Source organism: Saimiri boliviensis, chromosome 2 (assembly GCF_048565385.1).
Source record: "Saimiri boliviensis isolate mSaiBol1 chromosome 2, mSaiBol1.pri, whole genome shotgun sequence".
Lineage (NCBI taxonomy): Eukaryota > Metazoa > Chordata > Mammalia > Primates > Cebidae > Saimiri > Saimiri boliviensis.
In genome coordinates, this window is record NC_133450.1 from 119,119,695 (window position 1) to 119,142,346 (window position 22,652).

Genomic DNA, 22,652 nt, shown 5'->3' on the forward strand with positions numbered 1-22,652 from the left:
GAGGTTGCGGTGAGCCGAGATCGTGCCATTGCACTCCAGCCTGGGTAACAAGAGCGAAACTCCGTCTCAAAAAAAAAAAAAAAAAAAAAATACAAAAATTAGCCTGGCATGGTGGCAGGCACCTGTATTCCCACCTACTCAGGAGGCTGAGGCAGAGAATTTCTTGTACCCAGGAGGCAAAGGTCGATCATGCCATTACATTCCAGCCTGGGTGACAGAGTGAGACTCCGTCTTAAAAAAAAAAAAAACACAGAAGCAGGTGAGGTCAGCTTCATCTAAGCCATATCAGAACATAGAACAAGATCAGCTCGCCAAAGAAAAAAAACACTGTAATGAGGTCACCAGAAAAATAATAACTACAACAATCATTGCGAGTACTCTAAAATAAAGAACTCACTACATACCAGATGCTATTCTAAATAACTTTTGCATATTACTTATTTACTCCTAACACCCCTGTGGGGTAGGTAATCATCTATCCCCATTTTCAGATGAGAAAACTGAGACACTGGCCAGTAAATGGCAGACCAGGGAGTTAATCCAGGCCATCTCACTGCCAAGTCCATGGTCTTATCTACTGTGTTTACACTAAAGTTGACTTCTCAGGCCAGGTGTGGTGGATGATGCCTGTACTCCCAGCACTTTGGGAGGCCAAGGCGGGAGCATCACCTAAGCTCAGGAGTTCAAGACCAGCCTGACCAATATGGAGAAATTCTGTCTCTACTAAAAATACAAAATTAACCAGGCGTGGTGGCACATGCCTGTAATCCCAGCTACTTGGAAGACTGAGGCAAGAGAATCACTTGAACCTGGGAGGCGGAGGTTGCAGTGAGCCAAGGTCACACCATTCCACTCCAGCCTGGGCAACAAGAGCAAAACTCTGTCTCACAAAAGAAAAAAAAAAAAAAAAGGAAATTGACTTCTCTACACTCAGAGAAGAACTAGCTAACTAGTTCAAACTAACTAGGACTCAGACTCAGAAATGAGCAAAGTATATTTGGAGAACAACGAGGTCAGCAATTCAAAAAGATGGTAATTTTAGTCTCTTCTCACAGCCACGAAAACCATATCCAGAAAGTTGGTAGACAGCTAGTGCTTATCTTCACCACATGGTGAAGTTTTAACAGACCGAGGAAACCACCAACTGAACTTCCAGAAAGAACAAAATAGTCACCACAGAAACCCGAATCATTCCCCAAAGGCTACCCCAGTCCAATCTTGGCAGCTTATGGTTTGCACTTTTATACAATTTGCCAAGAACTGATTTCATAGCAATGCCTGATCCTCATTTTCTCTCCTGCTTTGAAATATCATTCATGGAACATATATAGATCTTAGTTAAAACTAACAGTGCATTCAAAAACACACACACAATGGAATGATTGCGGGTTTGGCATTGAGAAACAGCAGACCCAGGCTTGAGCCTGTTTACTGTGCATTTCCTGATACAGAGAAAAGCAAGCACAGTTGAGAAAACACCACAAAGCATTATATAGTGACAGCTCGTGGGCTTCAGAAGAGAAACGGATACATTAGGAAAAGTTTTTTTCCCTTTGATGTAGAATATGCTATCTTTTTTTGTATTAAAATGGGAGTTAACTTTATTTTATTTTATTTATTTTTTTTTTTTTTTTTGAGACGGAGTTTCGCTCTTGTTACCCAGGCTGGAGTGCAATGGCGTGATCTCGGCTCACCGCAACCTCCGCCTCCCGGGTTCAGGCAATTCTCCTGCCTCAGCCTCCTAAGTAGCTGGGATTACAGGCACGCGCCACCATGCCCAGCTAATTTTTTTTTGTATTTTTAGTAGAGACGGGGTTTCACTATGTTGACCAGGATGGTCTCGATCTCTCAACCTCGTGATCCACCCGCCTCGGCCTCCCAAAGTGCTGGGATTACAGGCTTGAGCCACCGCGCCCGGCCGGGAGTTAACTTTAAATAAATAAAATTCAGCCTGTAGGCTTCAAAAAACTCAAGTTGTATTTGACAGTGTCATTTCTGTAATCCCTGAAAGCATTTTGGGAGTTAACTTGGGCCTTCATCATGATTTTCCTTCATGGTATGGAAAGCAGTTTTTTATCCCTGTTTTATTTTTTAATTTTTTTTTTTTTTTCTGAGACGGAGTTTCGCTCTTGTTACCCAGGCTGGAGTGCAATGGCGCGATCTCGGCTCACCGCAACCTCCGCCTCCTGGGCTCAGGCAATTCTCCTGCCTCAGCCTCCTATATAGCTGGGATTACAGGCACACGCCACCATGCCCAGCTAATTTTTTGCACCTTTAGTAGAGACGGGGTTTCACCATGTTGACCAGGATGGTCTCGATCTCTCGACCTCGTGATCCACCCGCCTCGGCCTCCCAAAGTGCTGGGATTACAGGCTTGAGCCACCGCACCCGGCCTATCCCTGTTTTATTGATTTCCCCTTACTTCCTCCCACATGTTCCCTTTGCCAGCGGTTATCTCTGCCTCTTCTACATGCTATGAGGGCAGGTAGAGTTTCTCCTGTGTCTTTGCCTGCAGGTGGTCCAAGCGCTGCTGCCCTCTTACTCCATCCTTGTTTGAAAACCTCTTTCTGTATGGTCTTCGAAAAGAAGGTATGCCAAAGGCCCTGGACCTAACTTCAAGAAGAGATCAGAAAGAGCCTTCTGTTCCTACGCTGAACCATTTGCAGAATGTGCAATTTGCAGTTAGCATTTTTTTTTTTTTTAAGAGATGGGTCTTGGTGTATTGCCCACGCTGGTCTTAAACTCCTGAGCTCAAGCAATCTGCCCACCTAAGCCTCCCAAAGGGCTGGCTGGGATTATAGGCGTGAGCCACCATGCCCAGCCTGCAGTTAGCATATTCTTAGTCGAACTTGGAGATGTTCCCCGTCCTTTCAGGATACAGAGTGTATGAGCGTGGTAGATGGACAAAACTCTTTATTTACTTTTGTGCTTTTTATTTCCCCAAAAGAGCCCTGAATAATCAAATATCAGGTGATCTGACATCTCCCTGCCCAACTGCCATCCAAGATTTGGAGGTCTTTTTTTTCTTTTAAACAAAATTAATAGGCCAGTCATGGTGGCTCACACCTGTAATCCTAGCACTTTAGGAGGCCGAGGTGGGTGGATCACCTGACATCAGGAGTTCAAGACCAGCTTGGCCAACATGGTGAAAACCCATCTCTACTAAACATATAAAATATTAACCAAGTGTGGTGGCAGGTGACTGTAATCCCAGCTACTTGGGAGGCTGAGGCAGGAGAATAGCTTGAACCCGGGAGGTGGAGGTTGCAGTGAGCCGAAGTCACATCATTGCACTCCAGAATGGGCAACAAGAGCAAAACTTCATATAAAAAAAATTAGTTTGGGGCCGGGCGCGGTGGATCACGCCTATAATCTCAGCACTTTGGGAGGCCGAGGTGGGTGGATCACGAGGTCAAGAGATTGAGACCATCCTGGTCAACAAGGTGAAACCCTGTCTCTACTAAAAATACAAAAATTAGCTGGGCATGGTGGCACGCGCCTGTAGTCCTAGCTACTCGGGAGGCTGAGGTAGGAGAATTGCTTGAACTCAGGAGGCAGAAGTTGCGGTGAGTCGAGATTGTGCCATTGCACTCCAGCCTGGGTAACAAGAGTGAAACTCCATCTCAAAAAAAAAAAAAAAAAAAGTTTTAAGTAAATGCATATGTAAAAACTTCAAATACAGTGTGCTTTGCAACACGAGAAGAAACATTGATAAGTATTTTTATCATAAGTGTCCATTTTGACCATTTTTAGTTTTAGAAATTGCATTTCAAACTGATTATGTGGAAACATATTAAGACTACAATTTGTAATTCTTAATATTGAAAAGTTGCCATGATTAAAAACTTTTTCAGAATTTCTTGGTTAGTAAGCTTTGGAAGCTTATAGCTTCTAGAGTTTGTGTTTTTAGAGCAAGAGGTATGTTTATGTGTAAGTGTGGTGGAGATTCATGAAAAATGCAAAATTGTGTGCACATATGCTTATGTTTGTATTCTGGAGAAAGCCTTGGTTGCTTTTAATCAATTCTTAAGAGGGTTCATGACAGAAAGAATTCCCAATTTGCCTGTCTTGCTTTCCTTCCCACCCCCACCCCCACTTATCAAGCAGTAGCTAGCTGTCTCTCTCTTGCCAGCTGCCTATTTATTCCTTCCCAGATGAATTGTCCTCCTTGTTTTCTGATCGAACAAAGCTGAGCAAGGAAAACTCAGGGGCTGGTGCCCTGATGTAGCGTAGGTAGATGGCAAGACTGCCAGGAGCGCTGCAGTGAGTGCCCTCTGGGTGAGTTGTTAGGAAGGCGGGAGGCTTCCCTCCTCCCAACCCTGATCAGAAAATGTGGGCAACCCAAGATGCCACTCAGCAGTCAGACTTTGAGTACACTGAAGATAAGTTGAAAGAGCGTGTCAAAGGGAAAACAGAATTGGGTAATGGTTTTCCACTGTTACCTGTTTTTTTCCAGTTACATTCTCTAGTTGATGTTATAGGGGATTTTAAAATTAATTTTTGCTTCTTTCCTTAGTTTCTGTCTCCATTTCTTATTGGCTTTGTATGGGGCAAACAGGAGGTACTGCTTCTGGCAGGATGGGATTTTCTGTCCTGTTGATTGATGGATTAATTTTTATTGAGCACAGTGTGCTACCAGCAGAACCAAAATTCCAAGATACAATTCCAGCTCTAGGAGTTTATGTTCTAATAAAAGTAAGAAACAACATATACAAACATCGCTGTTTCTTTTTCTTACCAGCATTCCCTTCTATTGAGACAACTATACAGATAATTTAGGCCCCAAAGCATGCTGTTAAAAAAGGAGCTGACTGGACCAGACAGCCAGGTGGGGGCAGTGGTTTCTTCTGAGGAGTTTCAGTCATCATACTGGCTGACGGGCTGCTCATTGCTGAAACCTTAAAAGAGTTACATTCTTCTGTCAAGTTAGATTAAACCAAGTTACACAATCTTGAACTGTGCAGTAGTTTAAACCCATAACAGAAATCCCTTCACTAAAATACAACACAATATGATATAGCTCAATTTCATGAAGGGCAAATGATTTCATATAGTCATATTAAGAATGTTTCATTGTCTCTTCATGTCTGTGATATAAGGATGCATATGAACATTTTTTTCAATAAATTAGCATCCTCTCAGAGAACTCTCCTTTCCTTAACTATTCCCTCTTAATCAAGCACCAAAATCCAGGAAACCCAGATCATAGATATTTTTCTATTTCGTCAGAGCAAATTTTCATGCTCAAATGAAAAATTTGATTTATCTCTGGATCAGTGACAATATTTCTGAGCCACTGTTTCTTCATCTATAAAATAAAGAATATCGGCCGGGCGCGGTGGCTCAAGCCTGTAATCCCAGCACTTTGGGAGGCCGAGGCGGGTGGATCACGAGGTTGAGAGATCGAGACCATCCTGGTCAACATGGTGAAACCCCGTCTCTACTAAAAATACAAAAAATTAGCTGGGCATGGTGGCACATGCCTGTAATCCCAGCCACTCAGGAGGCTGAGGCAGGAGAATTGCCTGAACCCAGGAGACGGAGGTTGCGGTGAGCCGAGATCACGCCATTGCACTCCAGCCTGGGTAACAAGAGCAAAACTCCGTCTCAAAAAAAAAAAAAAAAAAAAAAAAAGAATATTGGAGGGCCAAGTGCAGTGGTGTACTCACGCCTGTAATCCCAGCACTTTGGGAGGCCAAGGCAGGCAGATCACGAGGTCAAGAGATCAAGACCTGGCCAACATGGTGAAACCCTATCTCTACTAAAAATACAAAAATTAGCTGGACATGGTGGTGTACACCTGTAGTCCAGCTACCTGGGAGGCTGAGGCAAAAGAATCACTTGAACCCAGGAGGAGGAGGTTGCAGTGAGCAGAGATCGCATCACACCACTCCATCCTGGCAACAGAGTGAGACTCTGTCTCAAATAATAGTAATAGTAATAATACTGGAGATGATCATTTTAAGCTCCCTTCCAGCTCTGAACCACCTCCGACACACACACACACACACACACACACACACACACACACTTTCTTGTGTGATTTCTGATCTCATTTGTAACCTTGCTCAATTCTGCACTGAAGCTGCAAAGGAGCAGCATCTATGTACTAGCTCCTAGCACATGAAAGTAGGGCAGTAAATGGCTGGATGTGATGGCTCAAGCCTGTAATCTCAGCACTTTGGGAAGCCAAGGCGGGCTGATCACAAGGTCAGGAGTTTGAGACCAGTCTGATCAACATGGTGAAACCCCAACTCTATTTAAAAAAAAAGAAAGGGGGCCGGGCGCGGTGGCTCAAGCCTGTAATCCCAGCACTTTGGGAGGCCGAGGCAGGTGGATCACGAGGTCAAGAGATCGAGACCATCCTGGTCAACATGGCGAAACCCCATCTCTACTAAAAATACAAAAAAATTTAGCTGGGCATGGTGGTGCGTGCCTGTAATCCCAGCTACTCAGGAGGCTGAGGCAGGAGAAATGCCTGAACCCAGGAGGTGGAGGTTGCGGTGAGCCGAGATCGCGCCATTGCACTCCAGCCTGGGTAACAAGAGCGAAACTCCATCTCAAAAAAAAAAAGAAAGAAAGAAAATAGGGCAGTAAATATAATTTGGATGAATAAATTACTCCATGTTCCAAGCAACGTGTGTTTTTGATGTGTATTTTTGTTGTAGCATGGGTCAAATCCTTCTGTGGAAGAAAGCAGGGACCATATTATCAATTCCTACCTTTTTTGGCGTCTATTCTTTTTTTTTTTTTTTTTTTTTTTTTTTTGAGACAGAGTTTCGCTCTTGTTACCCAGGCTGGAGTGCAATGGCACTATCTCGGCTCACCGCAACCTCCGCCTTCTGGGTTCAGGCAATTCTCCTACCTCAGCCTCCTGAGTAGCTGGGATTATAGGCACGCGCCACCATGCCCAGCTAATTTTTTTTTTTTTTTTTTTTTTTTTTTTTGTCTTTCTAGTAGAGACGGGGTTTCACCATGTTGACCAGGATGGTCTCGATCTCTTGACCTCGTGATCCACCCACCTCGGCCTCCCAAAGTGCTGGGATTACAGGCTTGAGCCACCACGCCCGGCCTTTGGCATTTATTCTTATACCACATTTGAAATTCTTTCATTTGCTCTGCCTGTGTGGCTGTGTGGCTATGGCTAAAATTATGGCTATGGATAAAATTCTGTCTTTTTCCTCCTTTTTCTCTTGTGAACCCATTCTTTTGCATATTGTTTCATAAAAGGCCCCAGCACATATAACGCAAGACTTCCACTCAGGAGGCGGGAGCATGGGCTGCTGAGGAAGAAGGAAGCACGGTCCTGGCTCCCACTGAGGCAGAGTCAGGCAGAGAGGCCTCTGCAGCCTCCAACCTACCAGCAGACAGTCAATCTAACAACATATGGAAGGAACAACACTCCTTGCTCTCTAGGCTAAAAATGTGAACCTGATCGCCCAAATAATGGGTCCAATTCTGAAGAGCTGGGAAAAATTAACCAAACACTGCCCCAAAGGCTACCTAGACCTGGGTTGTTGGCCACTGAGAGTCCACAGCTCAGGGAAGAGTCAAAATACTTCCAACATGGTTAAATGTGATTATTTTATCTTTTCCTAAAAAATCAGAGATTTTTTTCTAACCATAAGGCTTATCCAGAACACTGAGATTATGTGTGTGATAGGGAAACAGTAGGGAGTTAAGGGGTGGAATTATGAGAAGGTGAGGGGAGGAGTGGGAAATCAAGATGGAAAAGAGATTGTGGCACTGATTGTCTCCCTCTAAATCTCAGCCTTCGGCATGGTCCTTGTGGTGCATTTGATAGGCAATACTGCTCTCTAGTGGCCAAGAAGGATGAACGCAAGCTTCAATTAAATCCCCTTAAAATTGAGGGCCATTTTTTGTTATTTTGGATTTCACATCCAGTTTTAAGAGTACCTTCTTTTAAATCTTAAGAAAAAAACAAAACTAGTCATTTTATCCAAGCATTTAACTTCTTATAAAAGAATGCATGTGTCTCTTCTCTCCCCTTCCTTACTGATTTTTCTTTGATGTGACTCCTCTCCCCTTCCTCACTGATTTTTCCTTGACGTCCCCTTATATGTAGGCACACTGTTTTGGGCCTTCCTAATAAACCACCCTGGCATGGGCCTTGGAGTCACCTGGGGAAGCTTAGCACTTTCCTTACTGCTCAGGCTCTGGCTACTTGAGGACCCAGTGGGAAAGGCACAAGATGAAAATTTGCCCTCACTGCTCCCTCAGCGGGAAGGCCCTTCCCTTACCCCCTCACAAGGCTGGTTCTTCCCCAGGTTGCTCAGCCCAGAGGCCACCTGGCTAGAGCAGATCCCCTCCTCTGACACCCTCCCACAGTATCCGCATCCAGCACATTATCATTCTACCAGCTTCATGCAGCTCATCACTCCTGAAAATTATCTTGTTTGGTATTTACTCCTTTAATATCTCTCTCCCCCATCACAATATCAGCTTTGTAACAGCAGAGACCTTGTGTATTGTTTTCACTTATATGCTTCCAAACACTGGAAATTTGGCAGGCTCTTGACTCTAAATAAATATTTTTGAATAAATGATAGAGAATATTTAACCCCTAAGCCTTCTCTTCCAATAGCAATCTTTTTTGTCTAACACCTTACCATCTCTAGCGTTAGAAAGGTGGGACATGAACTCATGGGCAGCATTCCACTAGGGAACTACAAAGTGTGAAATCTCTGCCCATGCATCAGTAGAGGCAGCAGGCTAGCATTGTAAATTCCCACTGCTGGGTTTAATTTAATTTTTATAGATGTTTCTCTCTGTCTACTCAGCAGAAAGTCCTATTGTATGTAGGTACAACCTTCTAAAACAATAGGAATATACAGAAGAGAAATAGAAAGGCACAGGATGATTTTAAATAATTTCTACAGTGTTGCGCATATTAAAATGCCAATTGGGGCTGGGCATGATGGCTCACGCCTGTAATCCCAGCACTTTGGGAGGCTGAGGTGGAAGGATCATGAGGTCAGGAGTTTGAGACCAGCCTGGCCAAGATGGTGAAGCCTTGTCTCTACTAAAAATACAAAAATTAGCTGGACGTGGTGGCAGGAGCCTATAATCCCAGCTGCTTGGGAAGCTGAGGCAGAGAATTGCTTGAACCTGGGAGGCAGAGGTTGCAGTGAGCGGAGATCGCGTCACTGCACTCCAGCCTGGGTGACAGAGCGAGGCTCCATCTCAAAAAAAAAAAAAAAAAAAAAAAAGACAGTTGATAGTTTCATTTAACTTAGTTGATTTAACAAACAACATAAGCTTATTAGTACATGCCCTTGTACCAGGATAGTTTTCAGGAGTACTGTACATGTTTTGGGTAATATTGGCATATGCTGTGTTATAAGTGACCACAATATCTGCCTCCATTTCTCAGTGTTTTTGACTTAATTGCAGAACCATTTTATAAGACCTGTTTTGATAACCTACATAGATCAGGGCTTCATTTTCTTTTTGTCTCCTTTATCATTCCTTTTTTGTTTTTTGGTTGTTTTTTTTTTTTTTTTTTTTTTTGGCATGTGAAATATAAAATGGCATTCCAGTGCATGAAACAAAACAATTTTGAACTGTTCTGGTTAAATCCATGTTACAGACCCCAAGACCTGTCCAGTGGGCTTCCGTTACCGTTCTGCTCTCCCCTTCTACGCCCCCCGCTCTCATCATGAGAATCCCCAAGTTCCTCTGTCAACCTACAAGGCTTCTGAACAGAAAGAAACCAACTGGCTTACTGTCCTATTAAAATCCCAATATTTGAAATACTCTGCTATTCTATTACTCTAGTGACAGTGCAGAAATTAGCTTATTAAACAAGCTAATGGGTGACTTCTATACATAGGCTTGGTCAGCAGACATTTGTGAAATGTGTTCTCACTCTGTGTCAGGCTCTGCTAAGTACAAGGAATACCTGTGAAATGGACAGGGCCTTTGCCTTCACAGAGGTCAGTGCAGTGAGTAATACTGATGGTACAATGACCCAAATGTGATGATAGGGTGAACACAGAAGGGGACATGGAGGGAATATGTCCTGATCCATCCAGCAGGAGCGTGGTGGATCAGGAAAGTCTTGTTGGAGGTGATGATATAGATGTAGACCTGTGAAGAGCTTGGAGAGTAGTTTTCTAGCTAAGAGGATAACATGTACCTACAGGCCCAGGGCGGGAGAGCATGGCTCATCTGAGGGACTGGAAAGTGCTGTGTTTCAGTGGAGCATGAAATGTATGGTGACAGAACAGTGAGAAAAGAGAAAGATGAGGCTGCGGAGGTGAGCAGAGTCCACATCGCAAAGGGTCTTATAAGTCATTGCCAAGAGTCTGAACTTTAGCTGGAGGGCAATGTAAAGCTGTTGCAAGATTGTAATCAGGAAAATGATGTGATCAATTCAGCTGTAGTGTGAAGAATGGCAGCAAGACTGATCAATGAGATCAATGTGGAGAATGTTGTAGTCATCGAGATGAGAGACGATGGTGGTCTGAATCAGAAAATGGCCATTGAGATGGAGAAGATGGATGGATTCAAGAGATATGTGAAAGCTAGAATCAGCAAGACCTCCTTGATTGAATATGGGGCACGAGGGTAGGGGAAAGGAAAGGATAACACCCAGGTGGATGTTGGCTCCTTCACCAATATAAGAGCATTAATATGGGCAGAAAGATAATGAGTTTTATTTTGAACATGTTATGGGACATGTCTGTAAGACAATTTAGTGGAAATAGAGTGCAGTTGTGCATGAAGATATGAAGCTCAGAAAGTAATATGGGCTGAAGATAAAGATTCAGGAGTCAGGCCAGGCAACCGGTTCATACCTGTAATCCCAGCACTTTGGGAGGCCAAGGCAGGCAGATCACAAGGTCAAGAGATCGAGGCCATCCTAGCCAACATGGTGAAACCCCGTCTCTACTAAAAATACAAAAATTAGCTGGGCCTGGTGGCACAAGCCAGTAATTCCAGCTACTTGGGAGGCTGAGGCAGGAGAATTGCCTGAACTCTGGAGATGGAGGTTGCAATGAGCTGAGATCATGCCACTGCACTCCAGCCTAGTAACAGCAAGACTCTGTCTCAAAAAAAAAAAAAAAAAAAATTCAGGAGTCATTAGCATACATGGTAGGTGGTACTTGAAGATATCAAAATATATAAGATATCTGGCCGGGCGTGGTGGCTCACGCCTATATAATCCCAGCATTTTGGGAGGCCAAGGCGGGTGGATCACGAGGTCAAGAGATCGAAACCGCCGGGCATGGTGGCTCAAGCCTGTAATCCCAGCACTTTGGGAGGCCGAGGCGGGTGGATCACGAGGTCAAGAGATCGAGACCATCCTGGTGAACATGGTGAAACCCCGTCTCTACTAAAAATACAAAAAATCAGCTGGGCATGGTGGCACGTGCCTGTAATCCCATCTACTCAGGAGGCTGAGGCAGAAGAATTGCCTGAACCCAGGAGGCAGAGGTTGCGGTGAGCCAAGATCGTGCCATTGCACTCCAGCCTGGGTAACAAGAGCAAAACTCCGTCTCAAAAAAAAAAATGAGATCGAAACCATCCTGATCAACATGGTGAAACCGCGTCTCTACTAAAAATACAAAAATTAGCTGGGTGTGGTGGAGCACACCTGTAGTCCCAGCTACTCGGGAGGCTGAGGCAGGAGAATTGCTTGAACCCAGGAGGTGGAGGTTGCGATGAGCCAAGAACATGCCATTGCACTCCAGCTGGGTAACAAGAGTGAAACTCCATCTCAAAAAAAAAAAAAAGTAAAGAAAATATATAAGATATCCAAAAGATTTTGCAGAGAAAGAATCTAGAATAAAACCTTACAGGACAACCACATATGTAAGGAGTAAACAGAAGACAGGCTCCAAAAGAAAAAGAAAAAAAGAGGAACAGAGATAGAAAATAAATTATTGGAAACCATGGCCGGGTGCAGTGGCTGACGCCTGTAATCCCAGCACTTTGGGAGGCCAAGGTGGGTGGATCACGAGGTCAAGAGATCAAGACCATCCTGGTCAACATGATGAAACCCCGTCTCTACTAAAAATACAGAAAATTAGCTTGGCATGGTGGCGTGTGCGTGTAATCCCAGCTACTCAGGAAGCTGAGGCAGGAAAATTGCCTGAACCTAGGAGGCGGAGGTTGCGGTGAGCCGAGATCGCGCCATTGCACTCCAGCCTGGGTGCAATGGAAACCAAAGAAAAAGAGTGTTTCGAGGAGAGAATTGTTGACTATGTTGAATTTTGCTGAGAAGCAATGGAGAAATGTTCTTTGGATTTAGCAAGAAGCCAGTCATTAGTGACCTTGGTGAAAAGAGTCTCAGTGAAAGTAATAAGAGTAGAAATCACATTGCTATAGGGTCAAAGGAAGATGGCAAAGTAGAGACAATAGTGCAAACAGTTCTTAGGAATTTTGCTTTGAAAGGAAAGCAGGAAAGATTGTTGGCTGGGCACGGTGGCTCATGCCTATTACCAGCACTTTGGAAGGCTGACACAGGTGTATCACCAGAGGTCGGGAGTTCAAGACCAGCCTGGCCAACATGGTGAAACCCCGTCTCTACTAAAAATAGAAAGATTAGCTGGGTGTGGTGGCAGGTGCCTGTAATCCCAGCTACTTGGGAGGCTGAGGCAGGAGAATTGCTTAAACCCAAGGGGGTGGAGGTTGCAGTGAGCCAAGATCACACCACTCACTTCAGCCTGGGTGAAAGAGCGAGACTCCATCTCAAAAAAAAAAAAGAGAGAGAGAGAGAGAAATGGTGGTAACAACAGGAATGTGAGGTCAAAGCAGGGTTGTTGGCCAAGCTTGGTGGCTAGTGCTTGTAATCCCAGCACTTTGGGAGGTCCAGGCGGGAGGACCATGAGATCAGGAATTCAAGACTGGCCTGGTCAACAGCATGAAACCTCGTCTCTACTAAAAATACAAAAATTAGCTGGGTGTAGTGGCAGGCTCCTGTAATCCACTGAGGCAGCAGAATCACTTGAACCTGTGAGGCAGAGGTTGCAGTGAGCTGAGATTGTGCCACTGTATCCCAGTCTGGGCGACAGAGTGAGACTCCATCTCAGAAAAAAAAAAAAAAAGAAGCCGGGCGGGGTGGCTCACGCCTGTAATCCCAGCACTTTGGGAGGCCAAGGCGGATAGATCACAAGGTCAAGAGATGGAGACCATCCTGGTCCACATGGTGAAACCCCGTCTCTACTAAAAATACAAAAAATTAGCTGGGCATGGTGGTACGTGCCTGTAGTCCCAGCTACTCGGGAGGCTGAGGCAGGAGAATTGCTTGAACCCGGGAGGCGGAGGTTGTGGTGAGCCGAGATTGCGCCATTGCACTCCAGTCAGGGTAACAAGAGCGAAACTCCATCTCAAAAAAAAAAAAAAGAGAGAGACTTGAGTGTGTAGAAATACTTATGGAAAAGAGAGTGTTGTCATATCAATTTCATAGAACTTCAAAGAGATTAAGCAACTTATCCCAAAGTCACAAAACCAGCAGAGTTAGGATGCAAACCCAGGACTGTCTGACGAAAATAAATACAAACATAAAGAGTGGCCGGGCGCGGTGGCTCAAGCCTCTAATCTCAGCACTTTGGGAGGCCAAGGTGGGCGGATCACAAGGTCAAGAGGTCGAGACCATCCTGGTCAACATGGTGAAACCCTGTCTCTACTAAAAAATACAAAAAATTAGCTGGGCATGGTGGGGCCGTGCCTGTAATCCCAGCTACTCAGGAGGCTGAGGCAGGAGAATTGCCTGAACCCAGGAGGTGGAGGTTGCAGTGAGCCGAGATTGCAACATTGCACTCCAGCCTGGGTAACAAAAGCGAAACTCCGTCTCAAAAAAACAAAAAAACATGAAGAGTGTACAACTTGGTTCTAAGTGCTGGCTTCCCAATAGCATTCACTAGATCAGAATCATATTCCAATTAGCACTAGTAGAAGAAATATATATATCATGCTTTCAGCCCTATTAAGAGACCAGGACACTGCAGCTAAAAGCAAGCATCTGGCTTAAGCTTACACAGCTCACTATTGGCAAGTCAGATCCAGGGGAGTTCACTGCTCTTTGTCTTCTTATATTCTACCTTTGATAGCATTTCCACTTGGCTAAGAAGCCAATTTGGAGTTGGAGAACAAAGCATAAAGTATCCTAATATAACAACTGATTGGATTATGCTGTTTAGATTTGCCATATACATATGTTTCACAGCAAGGGTAACGGAGTAAACAGGCAACCTACAGAATGAGAGAAAATATTTGCAAACTATGCATCCAACAAAGGTTTAGTATGCAGAATCTATAAGGAACTTAACTCAACAAGCAAAAACCACATAACACCATTAAAAAGTGGGCAAAAGATATAAACAGGGCCAGGCATGGTGGCTCACACCTGTGATCCCAGCATTTTGGGAGGCCAAGGCGGGTGGACCCCCTGGGGTTAGAGTTTGAGACCAGCGTGGCCAACATGGTGAAACCCCGTCTCTACTAAAAATACAAAATAATTAGCCAGGCCTGGTGGCACATGTCTATAATCCCATCTACTCCAGCGGCTGAGGCAGGGGAATCACTTGAATCCAGGATGCAGAGCTTGAAGTGAGCCTAGATGGCGCCATTGCACTCCAGCCTGGGCAACAAGAGTGAAACTCCATCTCAAAAAAAAAAAAAAAAAAAAAAGATATATATAGAAATTTTTCAAAAGACATCCAAGCAGCCCACAAACATGTGAAAAAATGTTCAACATTACTAATCATCGGAGAAATGAAAATCAAAACCACAATAAGATACCTCACCCGAATGGCTGTGATTTAAAAGCAAAAAAATGCCGGGCGCGGTGGCTCAAGCCTGTAATCCCAGCACTTTGGGAGTCCGAGGCGGGTGGATCACAAGGTCAAGAGATCGAGACCATCCTGGTCAACATGGTGGAACCCCGTCTCTACTAAAAATACTAAAAATTAGCTGGGCATGGTGGTGCGTGCCTGTAATCCCAGCTACTCAGGAGGCTGAGACAGGAGAATTTCCTGAACCCAGGAGGCGGAGGTTGCGGTGAGCCGAGATCACGCCATTGCACTCCAGCCTGGGTAACAAGAGCGAAACTCCGTCTCAAAAAATAAAAATAGGGCCGGGCACGGTGGCTCACGCCTGTAATCCCAGCACTTTGGGAGGCCGAGGCGGGTGGATCACGAGGTCAAGAGATCGAGACCATCCTGGTCAACATGGTGAAACCCCGTCTCTACTAAAAATACTAAAAATTAGCTGGGCATGGTGGCGTGTGCCTGTAATCCCAGCTACTCAGGAGGCTGAGGCAGGAGAATTGCCTGAACCCAGGAGGTGGAGGTTGCGGTGAGCCGAGATCGCGCCATTGCACTCCAGCTTGGGCAACAAGAGCGAAACTCCCTCTCAAAAAAAATAAAATAAAATAAAAATAAAATAAAATAAAAATAAAAAAATAAAAATAAAAGCAAAAAAATAACAGATGCTGGCGAGGCTGTGGAGAAAAAGGAGCACTTACATGCTCTTGGTGGGAATGTAAGCATTCAGCCACTGTGGAAAGCAGTTTTATTTCTCAATGAATTTAAAACAGAACCACTACTCAGCACAGCAACAGCATTATATGCCCAAATAAAAATAAATCATTCTACCAAAAAAACCACATGCGCTTATACATTAATAGCCCCACTATTCACAGCAGAAAAGACATGAAATCAGTGTAGACGCCCATCAACAATGGCTTGGATAAAAACAATATATAGCCGGGCGTGGTGGCTCAAGCCTGTAATCCCAGCACTTTGGGAGGCCGAGGCGGGTGGATCACGAGGTCAAGAGATCGAGACCATCCTGGTCAACATGGTGGAACCCCGTCTCTACTAAAAATACAAAAAATTAGCTGGGCATGGAGGCACGTGCCTGTAATCCCAGCTACTCAGGAGGCTGAGGCAGGAGAATTGCCTGAACCCAGGAGGCGGAGGTTGCGGTGAGCCGAGATCGCGCCATTGCACTCCAGCCTGGGTAACAAGAGCGAAATCCCGTCTCAAAAAAAAAAATATATATATATATATATATATATATATATATATATATATATATATAGTACATATATACCATGGAATACTATGCAGCCATAAAAAGAACAAAATCTTGTCCTTTGCAGCAACATGGATGTAACTGCAGGCCATTATGTTAAGCAAATTAGCAAAGGAACAGAAAATCAAATACTGCACCATGTTCTCACAAGAAGGAACTAAACATTGGGTACACATGAACATAAAGATGAGAACAACAGGGCCAGGCTCAGTGGCTCATGCCTGTAATCCCAGCACTTTGAGAGGCTGAGGCAGACAGATAATGTGAGATCAGGAGTTCAAGAGCAGCCTGGCCAACATAGTGAAACCCCATCTCTACTAAAAATACAAAAATTAGCCAGGCATGGTGGCGTGCACCTGTAATCCCAGCTACTCAGGAGGCTGAGGCAGGAGAATCACTTGAAGCCATGAGGCAGAGGTTGCAGTGAGCCAAGATCTTACCATTGCACTCCAGCCTGGGCAACAAGAGCGAAGGTCCATCTCAAAAAAAAAAAAAAAAAAAAGTGTTGGATGCGGTGGCCACGGCAGGCAGACCATGAGGTCAGGAGTTTGAGACCAGCCTGACCAATATTGTGAAACGCTGTCTCTACTAAAAAGACAAAAATTACCTGGATGTGGTAGCATGCACCTGTAATGCTGTTTACTTAGGAGGCTGAGGCAGGAGAATCACTTAAACCCCGGAAGCAGAGGTTGCAGTGAGCCGAGATCACACCATTGCACTCCAGCCTGGGTGACAGAGTGAGACTCCGTCTCAAATTAAAAAAAAAAAAAAAAGCCGGGCGCGGTGGCTCAAGCCTGTAATCCCAGCACTTTGGGAGGCCGAGGCGGGCGGATCACGAGGTCGAGAGATGGAGACCATCCTGGTCAACATGGTGAAACCCCGTCTCTACTAAAAAATACAAAAATTAGCTGGGCATGGTGGCATGTGCCTGTAATCCCAGCTACTCAGGAGGCTGAGGCAGGAGAATTGCTTGAACTCAGGAGGCGGGGGTTGCGGTGAGCCGAGATCGCGCCATTGCACTCCAGCCTGGGTAACAAGAGCGAAACTCCGTCTCTAAAAAAAAAAAAAAAAAAAAGATGAGAACCATAGACACGGGGCACTACTAGAAGCAGGAGAGAAGAAGGGGGACAAGGACTGAAAAACTACCTATTGGGTACCATGCTCACTACTATTGTCAGTACCCAATAGGTAGAGAAGTAAGAGTAGAAGTCAGTGATCCTAGGTGATGGAGTTAAACCTCAGTGTCATGCAATAAACTCATGTAACAAAATAAAAGTTGAAATTATATTTCAAAAACTTACTTGGGAGCCGGGCGCGGTGGCTCAAGCCTGTAATCCCAGCACTTTGGGAGGCTGAGGCGGGTGGATCACGAGGTCAAGAGATCGAGACCATCCTGGTCAACATGGTGAAACCCCGTCTCTACTAAAAATACAAAAAATTAGCTGGGCATGGTGGCGTGTGCCTGTAATCTCAGCTACTCAGGAGGCTGAGGCAGGAGAATTGCTTGAACCCAGGAGGCGGAGGTTTCGGTGAGCCGAGATCGCGCCATTGCACTCCAGCCTGGGTAATAAGAGCGAAACTCCATCTCAAAAAAAATAAAAAAATAAAAAATAAAAACTTACTTGGGATAAAATTTTATGGTATTTCTCACACATATTCCCATATTCACAGTACATATGTAAGCACTGATGAAAATATGTAACTAAAATCTAACCCAGCGATTGTACTCCTAGATGTTTATGCCAGAAAAAAGAAAACACATTCACACAAAAACATGAATGCTCATAGTGGCTGTATTTGTAATAGCAAAAAAGTAATAAGTATCAATGTTTTATTTAATCATTCAACAGGTGAATGATTAAATAAATTGTGATACATACATACCATGAAATACTACTCTATAATCAAAAAAGCAAACAACTGATACACACAAGTTGGATGTATGTACAGGAAATTTTGCTGGCTGAAAAAGGGAGCCCATTCCAAAAGGTTAAATGCCATATGATTCCATTTATATAAAATGACAAATTTAAGGCCGGGCGCGGTGGCTCAAGCCTGTAATCCCAGCACTTTGGGAGGCCGAGGCGGGTGGATCACGAAGTCGAGAGATCGAGACCATCCCGGTCAACATGGTGAAACCCCGTCTCTACTAAAAATACAAAAAATTAGCTGGGCATGGTGGTGCGTGCCTGTAATCCCAGCTACTCAGGAGGCTAAGGCAGGAGAATTGCCTGAACCCAGGAGGCGGAGGTTGCGGTGAGCCGAGATCGCGCCATTGCACTCCAGCCTGGGTAACAAGAGCAAAAACTCCGTCTCAAATAAAAAATAAATAAATAAAATGACAAATTTAGACAACAACAGATTGGTGGTTGCCATGGGTCGCGTTGGGAGGGAGAGTTGGGAGGAAAGTAGATGTGGTTATAAAGGGGCAAAAACTGTTCAATATCTTGATCATATTAGTTAATACACTAATCTACATGGGTAATAAAATTGTATAGAGCTTAATATACACACAAATGAATAAAAGTAAAACTATGGAAATGTGAATAATATCAGTGGATGGTATTGATGTCAGTATCTTAGTTGCAATACACCATAGTTTAGCAAAATGGTAGGTAGCATTGGAGGATACTGGGCAAAGGGTACAAGGGACCTTTTTGTTTGCTTTGTACAACTGCATATCAAAATTATCTCAATAAAAATTGTAATAAAAAACTGATTTTAAAAAAAGGAAAAAATCCATGTCACTCTTTGTGAGGCCCAAGTGATCTAAAAACTGCTCAGCATGCTAACATGTAAATAAGCAGAATTGTAACAGTATATACTGAGCCTGTCATATGTTATAGTTCTAGTAAAAATTAACAAAATCAGCAGTTTTTCAACTCAGTCTCAGTGTCATTGACTTGGTTAAACAAATGTGTAATTATGGCCAAAGTTTTCCTTAGGGAAATGAATATATCATTTTTGCACTTCTTATACGGTTTACCAAAAAGTTGAGTAAGTGCAGATTGGATAATTGAAGGAAGTTTTGAAAATGATGGCCGGGCGCGGTGGCTCAAGCCTGTAATCCCAGCACTTTGGGAGGCCGAGGCGGGTGGATCACAAGGTCGAGAGATCGAGACCATCCTGGTCAACATGGTGAAACCCCGTCTCTACTAAAAATACAAAAAAATTAGCTGGGCATGGTGGCACGTGCCTGTAATCCCAGCTACTCAGGAGGCTGAGGCAGGAGAATTGCCTGAACCCAGGAGGCGGAGGTTGCGGTGAGCCGAGATCGCGCCATTGCACTCCAGCCTGGGTAACAAGAGCGAAACTCCGTCTCAAAAAAAAAAAAAAACAAAAAAAGAAAAGAAAATGAAAGCTGGCCGGGCGCGGTGGCTCAAGCCTGTAATCCTAGCACTTTGGGAGGCCGAGGCGGGTGGATCACAAGGTCAAGAGATCGAGACCATCCTGGTCAACATGGTGAAACCCCGTCTCTACTAAAAATACTAAAAATTAGCTGGGCATGGTGGCGTGTGCCTGTAATCCCAGCCACTCAGGAGGCTGAGGCAGGAGAATTGCCTGAACCCAGGAGGCGGAGGTTGCGGTGAGCCGAGATCGCGCCATTGCACTCCAGCCTGGGTAACAAGAGTGAAACTCTGTCTCAAAAAAAAAAAAAAAAAGAAAGCTATAGGCCGGGTGCAGTGGCTCATGACTGTAATCCCTGCACTTTGAGAGGTTGAGGTGGGTGGCTCACCTGAGGTCCGGAGTTTGAGACCAGCCTGGCCAGGATGACGAAACCCTGTATCTACTAAAAATACAAAAAAAAAAAAAAAAAAAATCCAGGCGTGGTGGCATGCACCTGTAATCTCAGCTACTCCGGAGGCTGAGGCAGGAGAACCACTTGAAACCAGGAGGTGGAGATTGCAGTGACCCAGCATCTCACCACTGCACTCCAGCCTGCACAACAAGATCAAAACTTCAGGCCGGGCGCGGTGGCTCAAGCCTGTAATCCCAGCACTTTGGGAGGCCGAGGTGGGTGGATCACTAGGTCAAGAGATCAAGACCATCCTGGTCAAAATGATGAAACCCCGTCTCTACTAAAAATACAAAAAATTAGCTGGGCATGGTGGCATGTGCCTGTAATCGCAGCTACTCAGGAGGCTGAGGCAGGAGAATTGCCTGAACCCAGGAGGCAGAGGTTGCAGTGAGCCGAGATCGTGCCATTGCACTCCAGCCTGGGTAACAAGGGCGAAACTCCGTCTCAAAAAAAAAAAAAAAAAAAAAAAAAACTTCATCAAAAAAAATTTTAAAAAAAGAAGAAAGAAAATGAAAGCTGTAAAAGAGAGAGAAAGAAAGAAAATGAAAGCTGTAAAACCGTACTAAAATATAAAATAACTGTATACAGAATTGTGCAGTAGTGGTGGTCAATCTTTTTGTAACACAAAACTCTTAAGCCTGTGCCTGTATCAGATTCAGTTCAGCAACATAAAGGTTTAGAACATGGAAATTAATAAGTAAGTGACGGAATGCCATCCAGACAGGTTAAGCCCTTACTGGCTACCCAAGTACCTCCTAAACAACACTACCCACATGCAAGTTCTTGTCTCAGATGGAGCTTTCAGGTGATCTAAACTAAAGCACCAAGTATTAGTGCATTTTTATCAGATGGTGCCAGATTGCTTAGATTCAGTTTGAATTCTTATTGCACATTTATTAATTTTCTGACAAGTTATTTAACCTCTCTGAGTTTCAGTTTACTCATTACAAAAAGCAATAGGCTTCTTTGCCGCGTTTACTGTGAGAATGAAGACCATTCTCAGCAATCAGACTGTCGACATTCCAGAAAATGTCGACATTACTCTGAAGGGATGCACAGCTATCGTGAAGGGCCCCAGAGGAACCCTGTGGAGGGACTTCAGTCACATCAATGTAGAACTCAGTCTTCTTGGAAAGAAAAAAAAGAGGCTCAGGGTTGACAGATGGTGGGGTAACAGAAAGGAACTGGCTACCGTTCGGACTATTTGTAGTCATGTACAGAACATGATCAAGGGTGTTACATCAGGCTTCTGTTACAAGATGAGGTCTGTGTATGCTCACTTCCCCATCAATGTCGTTATCCAGGAGAATGGGGCTCTTGTTGAAATCTGAAATTTCTTGGGTGAAAAATACATCCGCAGGGTTCGAATGAGACCAGGTGTTGCTTGTTCAGTATCTTAAGCCCAGAAAGATGAATTAATCCTTAAAGGAAGTGACATTGAGCTTGTTTCAAATTCAGTGGCTTTGATTCAGCAAGCTACAACAGTTAAAAACAAGAATATCCAGAAATTTTTGGATGGAACTCTGAAAAAGGAACTGTTCAGCAGGCTGATGAGTAAGACTTTAGAGTTGTCCAGCTACAGAAACAAGATGCCTATCATAGCTAAGACCTACTTGTGATATTTAAATGATGCAATAAAAGACCTATTAATTTTGGGGGGGGGGGAGCAATAGGCCTGGCGCAGGGACTCACACCTGTAATCCCAGCATTTTGAGAGGCCGAAGCAGGTGAATCACCTGAGGTTAGGAGTTCTAGACCAGCCTGCTCAACGTGGTGAAACCCTGTCTCTTCTGACAACATAAAAATTAGCCAGGCATCATGGCACATGCCTGTAATCCCAACTACTGGGGAGGCTGAGACATGAGACTCACCTGAACCCAGTAGGTGGAGGTTGCAGTAAGCTGAGATCGTGCCACTGCACTCCAGCCTGGGTGACAGAGTGAGACTGTGTCTCTAAAGGGAGTATTCACAGTATCTATTCATAGAGATCATTTTCCATAAGTCTCTCAAATTTCTACATGTCTTGTGAGACACTGAGGCCTCTTTGTTCCAAACTATCTTCTCGGGGATTTTGTACAGCAAGTAGCCTTGAAATATAGAAATGATGTCTCCCTCCAGAGCAAAAGGCAGGCATGCTTTCTGCCCATTATAAAAGACTCAGGGTTTTTAAGCTTAGAGTTCTCCTAGAGCACAATCCACCATTTGCTGGTACTCCTTGAAACTTCAGGCCAGAGGAACCTGTACAAATGGACTGATAACTCATGCTGAGCCATGAGTAATAATGTCTTCGCCTCTGACCCAGGAGTCTAATGTCTTCTTCCAGCATCCAGAAACTTGGAAATAGAACAAAATCTCAGATCCATTACAGGTCTTCAATGAACCTTATGTGATTTAAAGATTAAATGAGTTTATTCATTTAAAATGCTTAGCACAATCCTTGGTACTTGGTAAACATTCAATAAATGCTCACTCAACTTGCATTATAACCATCAAAATATAGGTATCCCCTGGGAGGGCCACGTAAATAAAAGCGTGTGTCCACTTGAAATCCCACAAGCAGGAATTTGGTCCTGTAGGTTAAGGTTTATATTTCCAGGTGTATACTTTTATATATTCCATGTACAAGGACCCATAGGAAGATTACTTACATAGCTGTTCTTTGCCATGAACACCTCATAATCTATCAACATCCACTGGTAATCAATATTCATTTCTCATAGCAGAGCCCGGCAGGGGAAGTCTTAGGAGGTGTACCTTTTCTGTGATTGGAAGAGAGATTTTGAACAGG

General features: G+C 44.2%; 1 protein-coding gene and 1 pseudogene across 3 annotated transcripts in view; both read left to right on the top strand.

Annotated features, from left to right (window-relative positions):
• The window catches only part of DPH6 (diphthamine biosynthesis 6), a 520,575-nt gene that overhangs the window by 475,664 nt on the left and 22,259 nt on the right, over positions 1 to 22,652 (top strand). The window lies entirely within an intron of this gene.
• Positions 19,690 to 21,501, top strand: LOC141583654 (large ribosomal subunit protein uL6 pseudogene; annotated as a pseudogene).